The sequence below is a fragment of the Pipistrellus hanaki genome, assembly GCF_964339955.1.
Source record: "Pipistrellus hanaki genome assembly, chromosome: 1".
In the NCBI taxonomy this organism is placed as follows: Eukaryota; Metazoa; Chordata; class Mammalia; order Chiroptera; family Vespertilionidae; genus Pipistrellus; species Pipistrellus hanaki.
Genome location: NC_140503.1, coordinates 174,428,037 through 174,435,816, shown reverse-complemented (window position 1 = coordinate 174,435,816; position 7,780 = coordinate 174,428,037). Strand labels below are relative to the sequence as shown.

The 7,780-nt window shown below is 38.0% G+C and overlaps 1 long non-coding RNA gene across 1 annotated transcript in view; it reads left to right on the top strand.

Moving 5' to 3' along the window:
• Window positions 1-7,780, top strand: part of LOC311625855 — a 956,586-nt gene that overhangs the window by 432,999 nt on the left and 515,807 nt on the right. The window lies entirely within an intron of this gene.

The following is a 7,780-nucleotide window of genomic DNA, read 5'->3' as shown; positions in this document are numbered from 1 at the left end:
CGGCCACAGTGCACTCCCCACCCCTCCCTGTGCCCTTCTCTCTGTCTTATCTCCCTGTCTGGTCAGGAATAGTTTGCAAGTGAAGTGATATCTCAGTGTTTTGTATATACAACCTCTCTTGTAGCCTTTTTTTTGTTTGTTTGTTTTGTTTTGTTTTGTTTTTTGTTATTGTAGAGAAACAGATTATTTATACACTTTGTAAGATTGATGCCAAACCCCAGCTCTCAGATCTTTTATTCTCCCTGTGGCCTCTGTGGCCCCAGTGCCTCATTTCTCTGTCCCATTACAAAAATATGTAATCTTATCTCCTGGACATAAACCTGCCATTGGAAAAAAAAGAAGAAGAAGAAGAAGAAGAAGAAGAAGAAGAAGAAGAAGAAGAAGAAGAAGAAGAAGAAGAAGAAGGAGAAAAAGAAATCCTAGCAACTTCTTTTGTAGTTATTTAAAACATTTAAAACTGATTTTAAGTTTATATTCAAAGGAAAACGATGAAAAGGATCCAATACAACACTGAAAAAGAACAATGTCAGAGGACTGAAAAACTCTATACTAGCAGAAGTTTAACACTTACCAATTGCAAATCAGAAAAACATATATCTTAATAGGTTTTTCACCAAAGAAGACAGGTAAGTGGTAAATAAACACGAATAAAGCTTATCACAATTTGCCATCATGGAACTGCAAATTTAAAACAAGGAGACATCACTGCATACCAATGGCAAACATGCCTAGTGCTGTGTGAGAATGTAGAGCAACAGGAAACGCCTGTGTGAAGACAAAACAATGCATGCACCATAGAAGGTAGTTTGTCAATCTCTTACAAGCAAACCATAGTTTTACCATATCACCCATAAATTATGATTCTAGATGTTTACCCAATAGATTGAAAACTTGAACTCACATAGAAATCTGCATAATGACATTCATAGTCTCTTTATTTATAATCAAAAAAGCTAGAAGCCACCAAAGCATTCCTCAAAAGATCAATGGGGAAACAGACTTTGATACATCTGTACAGTGGAATGTTATTTTGTAATAAAAAGAAATGAGCTACAAAGCAACAAAAAGTCATGAAGAAAACTTAAATGAATATATATAAGTGAGAGAAGCAAGTTTGAAAGGTTATGTACTGCATGATTTCAACTTTATAAAATTTTTGAAATGACACCTTATTGAGATATTAAAATAGTGGTTGCTAAGATTTGGAGTGAGGTGAGTAAATAAAATGCTGAGGCTTTTTGGACAGTAATTTTATTTTGTAGAATATACTACTGTATTAGTGGATAACAGACCACGCACTTGCCAAAAGCCTTAAAACTTGAAAGCACAAAGAATAATGTGTGCAGATATACAAAAAGTCATTTAGGATCAGGGAACCAGCGTCCCTGTAGTCTGAGACAAGAAAGTCTTGCTGTATTACAAGTGTATAAAAGAATCTCAGTGAAGGTCATTGGGGAAGGGGTGATGACCAGAGTCACTTTGGGAAGGCATGGAGTCAGTAAGAAAAATCACACAATGCTATACACTAGTTGATAAAGTTGTTAAGAGAGCATGAATTAACAATAATTACAGTTCTGTATATTTAAACAGAAATGGAACAATTAAGGAAAGAATGGTATACGGTAGGAGCCAGACTTGTCACTATGGGATTGAGAGTGACTGTGCAGATAAGTAAAGCTGACTAAACTAAAATGATCCAAGTGATAACAAATTAGAATTGGAGGCATTAGTATGAACTCATGCTCAACTTAATAAAGATCTAGATGTTTAGTTATAGAAATATATGTATAGTCAGAATTTGCTCTCTCTGCTGGTTTATAAATATCTCAGTGGTCGGCAAACTCATTAGTCAACAGAGCCAAATATCAACAGTACAACGATTGAAATTTCTTTTGAGAGCCAAATTTTTAAAAATTTAAACTTCTTCTAATACCACTTCTTCAAAATAGACTTGCCCAGGCTGTGGTATTTTGTGGAAGAGCCACACTCAAGGGGCCAAAGAGCTGCATGTGGCTCATGAGCCACAGTTTGCCAATCACAGTCCTATCTAATAAAGAGGAAATATACTTATTGACCCTCATGCCCTTGCAGAGATGGTGGCGCCCACAACCAGTAAAAAGGGAATATGCTAATTGACTGCCATGCCCTCAAAGATGGCAGCTCCAGTCCCCTTTGCCCCACCAAGTTCGCAGGTATGTGGCAAGGGTGGGCCTGCTATGTGCCTGCCTCTGGAGTCCCCCAGTAACCTCAGCCCCACAGCTGCCTGGGGCCAGCCCAAAGTGAAGGCAAGTCTCAGATTGCAGCTGCCCATCCACCCAGGACAGCCCGAGGCTCAGGTAGCCAAAGCTGGCCAACCAAGGCTTGTACTGCCAGCAGTGCAGATGCAGAGGTGTGATGGGGCTTAGGCTTCTCCTGATTGCGGTGTTGCCTCCCGCCCCTAAGGGATCCTGAACTATGAGAGGGGGCAAATCAGGCTGAGGGTCCCTCCCTCCAGTGTATGAATTTTCATGCTCTGGGCTTCTAGTATATATATTCTATCTAATAAAAGAGTAATATGCAAATTGACCATTCACTCCAACACACAAGATGGCTGCCCCCATGTGGTCAAAGATGGCTGCCTCCATGTGAACACAAGATGGCTGCCACAAGACGGCCAACAGGGGAGGAGAAACCAGGGACAGTTGGGAGGGACCAGGCATGCAGGGGAGGGTAGTTAGGGGTGACCAGGCCTGAAGGGGAGGACAGTTAGGGGAAACAGGCTGGCAGGGGAGCAGTAAGGCATCAATCAGCCTGGCAGGGGAGTGTTTAGGGGCAATCAGGAAAGCATGCAGACAAACAGTGGGGAGCCAGCAGTCCTAGATTGTGAGAGGGATGTCCAGTAGGATCAGGCCTAAACGGGCAGTTCTGACATCCCTCAAGGGGTCCCAAACTGGAGAGGGTGAAGGCTGGGCCGAGAGACACCCCTTTCCCCCTGCCTCTGCACAAATTTCATGCACCAGTCTTCTAGTAACTATATATATAAACTTTTTTTTTTTTTTTTTTTTTTTTTTTTTTTTTTTTTGTCAGCTAAGAGGGCCTTAAATAAATGACACTCCAGAAACAGTAATCACCCTGGTTTCTAATACTATTCTATAATAAAAGGAAAGATAGCTCTTTGGAGAAATGGCGGATTTGAGGATTAGACAAAGAAATATACAAGATGAGTCTGTATCACTGTACAGTATAATAAAGTAAGTGTTCCAAACATTTACGGGGTACTTTAAAAAAGCATAGTCAACTCAAATTGCTCCCAATGACCAAAGTTGGAACAATTGGAACAACGAAATAAAGAGAGTAGTATTGGTATCCAACACAAAATACAAAATAAAAATTCATGAGTCTATACTAATGTAACAAAACTAGGGGCCAAGTGCATGAATTCGTGCACCATGAAAGGAACTGGGCAGTGAGGCTGTGGTGGGTACAGGGATGGGTCTCAGCCCATCCTTCCTGCCTGCGCCCGCCTCCTTCCGCTGCGGCCCCCAGTCCCCTCTCTGATGGCACTCCTGCTCCCACTGGTGCCGCTTGCACCCTCTGATGGTGCAGAGCAATTGGGTTTCTTACCAGCAGCGGGTATGAGTGCCCAGTGGGACTGTGGCATGCAGGAGCAAAGAATTTTCAGTAACCATCAGAGACTTGCCCTGATGACAGCATCTGGCACCCCACATTAGTCTGGTGCCCCAGCTCACCTGCTCTACCATCCTGTCATGCCCAATGCCCGCCATGTTCCATGCACCCCCTAGTGGTCAGCATACATCATAGCAGCCGGTTGTTCTGTTGTTCTGCCCTTAGGTCTATTTGCATATTAGGATTTTATATGGGTAGATTATTGAATACATCAATAAGTGGGAAAGAAGGTTAAATTTCCATGCAGAAGATTTACAAATAATTTATGTAGCTGTCCTCCCCCTTGAGAAGTGGGAGTACAACTGTGTGAGCTGTGCAGAGTGACTTCCTTCCAAAGTGTACAGTATGGACAGGGGAAAATTAAATAAATTAATTGTGGAGTAACTTGACAAACACTATCTCAGCATCCAAGAAAAGATACTGTTTCCCCAATAGTTAGGATTCATGATTTCAGAAGTTAAGGTGTGGTAAAAAGAGAGTTACCTCTCACTATTACCCCAAAATGTCCCACTAGCAAAACTTTGCTTCCTGTTTTGGCAACTTTACATTCTGTTGATGCAATGGTCTTAGTTGTAGAGAGAATGCATCCACCAGGAGGCCAATAGGGATTCCACTGAACTGGAAGTAAAGACTTCTGCTTGGAGCCTTTTATATCTTTCAACAGTTGGATATTCAGGGATATGCCATGGGATGACTGAACCTGACTCCAAGGGGAAGTTGGACTACTATCCAAAAATAGAAGTAAGGATGAGTATGTCTGGAATATAGGAGATACCTTAGAGAGTCTCTTAGTATTATCATACTCTCTGATTAAGGTCAATGGAAAACTAAATCCATTTCAGACAGGACCACTAATAACCCAGACCCTTTGTGAATAAATGTTTGGGCCATGTGGCCAAATAAAGAATCACAATCAGTTGAGGTGCTTGCTGCGTGCAAAAAGAATCCGGAATGGGTAGTGGATGAAGGTAATTACAAGTATTAATTACATTCATATGACCAGTAACAGAAGTGAACACTTTGTTACAAATATATATCTGTTTGTTTTTCTTTCCTTGTGACATTGGTTGTATTGACTTCATATCATAGCATTTAAATACTGTCGATTTTACAGCATAATTTTTAGTTGTGGCATATTAAGGGGAAAAGTAAACATCAGTCAAGGACATCACTTCCTCTTCTATAGAAGAGGTTAGTGATTTTCTATTGTACGCAGAATAACTGTATAATTTTGAGCAGAATTATGATCTTTTTATTGTATTTATTTGGAAATTAAGTGTTGTTTAAGAGGATGCATATGGAAATTAAACTGACAAGGGGTGAGGTTGTAGTGGTTAAATTTATGTGTCAACTTGACTGGATCATGAGGTGTCAGTATTTAGATAAACATTATTTCTGGGTGTGTTTGTGATGGTGTTTCTAGATGAGATTGTTAGACTTAGTAAAGCAGAATATTCTTCTCGGTGTAGGTGGGCATCATCCAATCTGTGAGGGTCTAAGTATAAGGAAATAGAATTCACTTTCTCTGCCTGACTCCTTGAGTTGGACATTGGCCTCCTTTCCCCAAACTGGATTTAGTTCTCAGGCCTTTGGACACAGACTAGAACTATATCATCAGCTTTTCCAGTTTCTAATAATAAATCTATTGGTTCATTTTTTTTTCTGGAGAACCCTGACTAAGACAATGGATTGTCACTGAAAATATTAAAAATGTTTTGCAAATTTTTATATATAAACATCATATGTTTAGATCAAAGGGGAAGCAGAAACAGTGTCTTATAAATTTTGTATTCATTTTATTTCCTTTTTCATATGAGCCATTTCTAAGTGTTTTATAAGAAGTTAGTAATGTACATTTGACTTTCCTCTAGTAAAATTTTATTCAACTGTTTCTTTTAAAATTAATATGTCTTCATTATCACAGCCATGATTGCTAAGAAATATTCTGTGCTGCAAATGATTATCATTAAGATGCTATCAGTTTATTTGTTCTTAAAAATATAGACATCAATATTCATATTTAGAAAAACAAATATCATGTGCAATGTAACTTAGAGTGAGAATCTTGCATTTTTATTAAAAATATGTGAAGTCTATGAATCAGTAAAATTATTTACATCTTAAAGTTGTTTTTAATAATACCTTCCTGTAAAAACTTAAGTGAAATGTACTCTAAAAAGAAATAGGAGTTATAATATTATTCCATGTGGCAGTGTGGAGCTTATACTATTTAATTTAGATCAGGAGATTTACCACTAGCCTGAGAGGTTTTGAAATTGGATTATTCATCAGCTTTACTTTCTGCCAAATTGCAATCATTACCTTTTTTATTTTTTTTGATGGTAGTTCCAAAAGTGTATTGACTGTCTTAGCTATTAAGTATACAGAACATTTCCCACTCTCTCACTGACTGGAAGATTTTTAAAGAATATGGATTCCTTGGGGAACATAGCATTGCACACAGGACTATAAAATTTCTTTATATACTCTGTCTCTGAGATCTTTTCAACTTGTCATTTTATGTGCAGGTGAAGACTTTGTACATTTTTCTCACCTAGAGTGTGCTAATACAACATTTTCGAGTATGTCTTTGCCAGTAGCCTTGAAAGAAGCAGAGATTAATATTTGCATTTCCATAAAAGGCTCTAAAAGTAGCAGATCAGGACTGTCACTCAATCAAAAAGGAATTTTTGGAAATCATAAGTAAAATACAGTTAAGGAGTCCAAGTGGACAAGAAGCAGAGAATAAAATTTGCAGCCAAAATCTTGGTGCAGAAAAGGTTTGGTTAGAATATTGCAGCTGTTGGTGTGACTATTGAATGGGCCCTTCCCTAGCACTGAGTCCTGGACACTCACTGTGGCATTTCAGGCTCTGTCACCCCAGAATTCTCACAGACGTTATACTGTGACTAAGTTGCTTTGCCAATACTTAGTGTTACAAATGTTTAAAACATTTCTTGATGGGGCCAAAGGACAATAGAAATAACCTTTGCTCTGGTTCCTATTTTGAGCCTATTAGGATTTGGAATCACTCAGAAAAGCATAAAATCAAAATATCTTTTTGTTGCACATAGTGCTTCTAGAATCCTGATTTGTTCATTAAGCAAATGTGAGGGCTCGATCTATAAAATGTATAAGTCTTCCTGCCACTTGTTAAAACTATTAAGTTATTTATTTTTGGCATTTGCCATTTTATTCAAAACATTAACAGTGCTATGTGATTAAATAAAATATTAAGCCAGTATATATAGAAAAATGATTATTTTATATTAAGTATTTTATTTTCCTTTATTTAGAAAAAATATTGCTGTGTAAGAATTTATCTACTCATAAACTTATGAAGTTATTAATTATAGAAGATAATAAGTTCACACACACTGATCAAAGCATTATAACAGTCCTAAACTATCTTTAAGAAAGTAGGATGGCTGGGTTTTATTTGTCAGCTTGACTTTGCTATTGTACCCAGTTGTGTTTTCAAACACAAATCTACTTACTACTGGGAAAGTATTTTGTAGATGTGGTTAACATAAGCAATCAGTGGACTTTAAGATAATGAAGATTAACTTGGATAATGTGAGTGAACCCCATGTAATTAATTGAGGGCTTTGAAAACAAAACCTCTCATTGAACCCTAAATGAAACAAACGGGTAATATTATCCTTTGTTTTCTCTTTGCTTCTGTTATTTTCTTTTGTTTTCTATATTAAAAATATATATATTTTATTGATTTTTTACAGAGAGGAAGGGAAAGAGAGAGTTAGAATCATCTATGAGACAGTTATCGATCACCTGCCTCTTGCACAACCCCTACTGGGGATGTACCTGCAACCAAGGTACATGCCCTTGACTGGAATCAAATCCAGGACCCTTCATTCCACAGGCTGACACTCTATCCACTCAGCGTAACAGGTTTTGGCTTTTATTGTCTATTAATATTTCAGAATAATACATACTTTAAAATTTTACTTAGAACAAAAATAAAGTGCAATTCTTCAATTAAAAATGTAATTCATGCCCTAACTGGGTTGGCTAAGTGGATAGAGAGTCGGCCTGTGGACTCATGGGTCCCAGGTTCAATTCCTATCAAGGGCATATACCTTGGTTGCTGGTA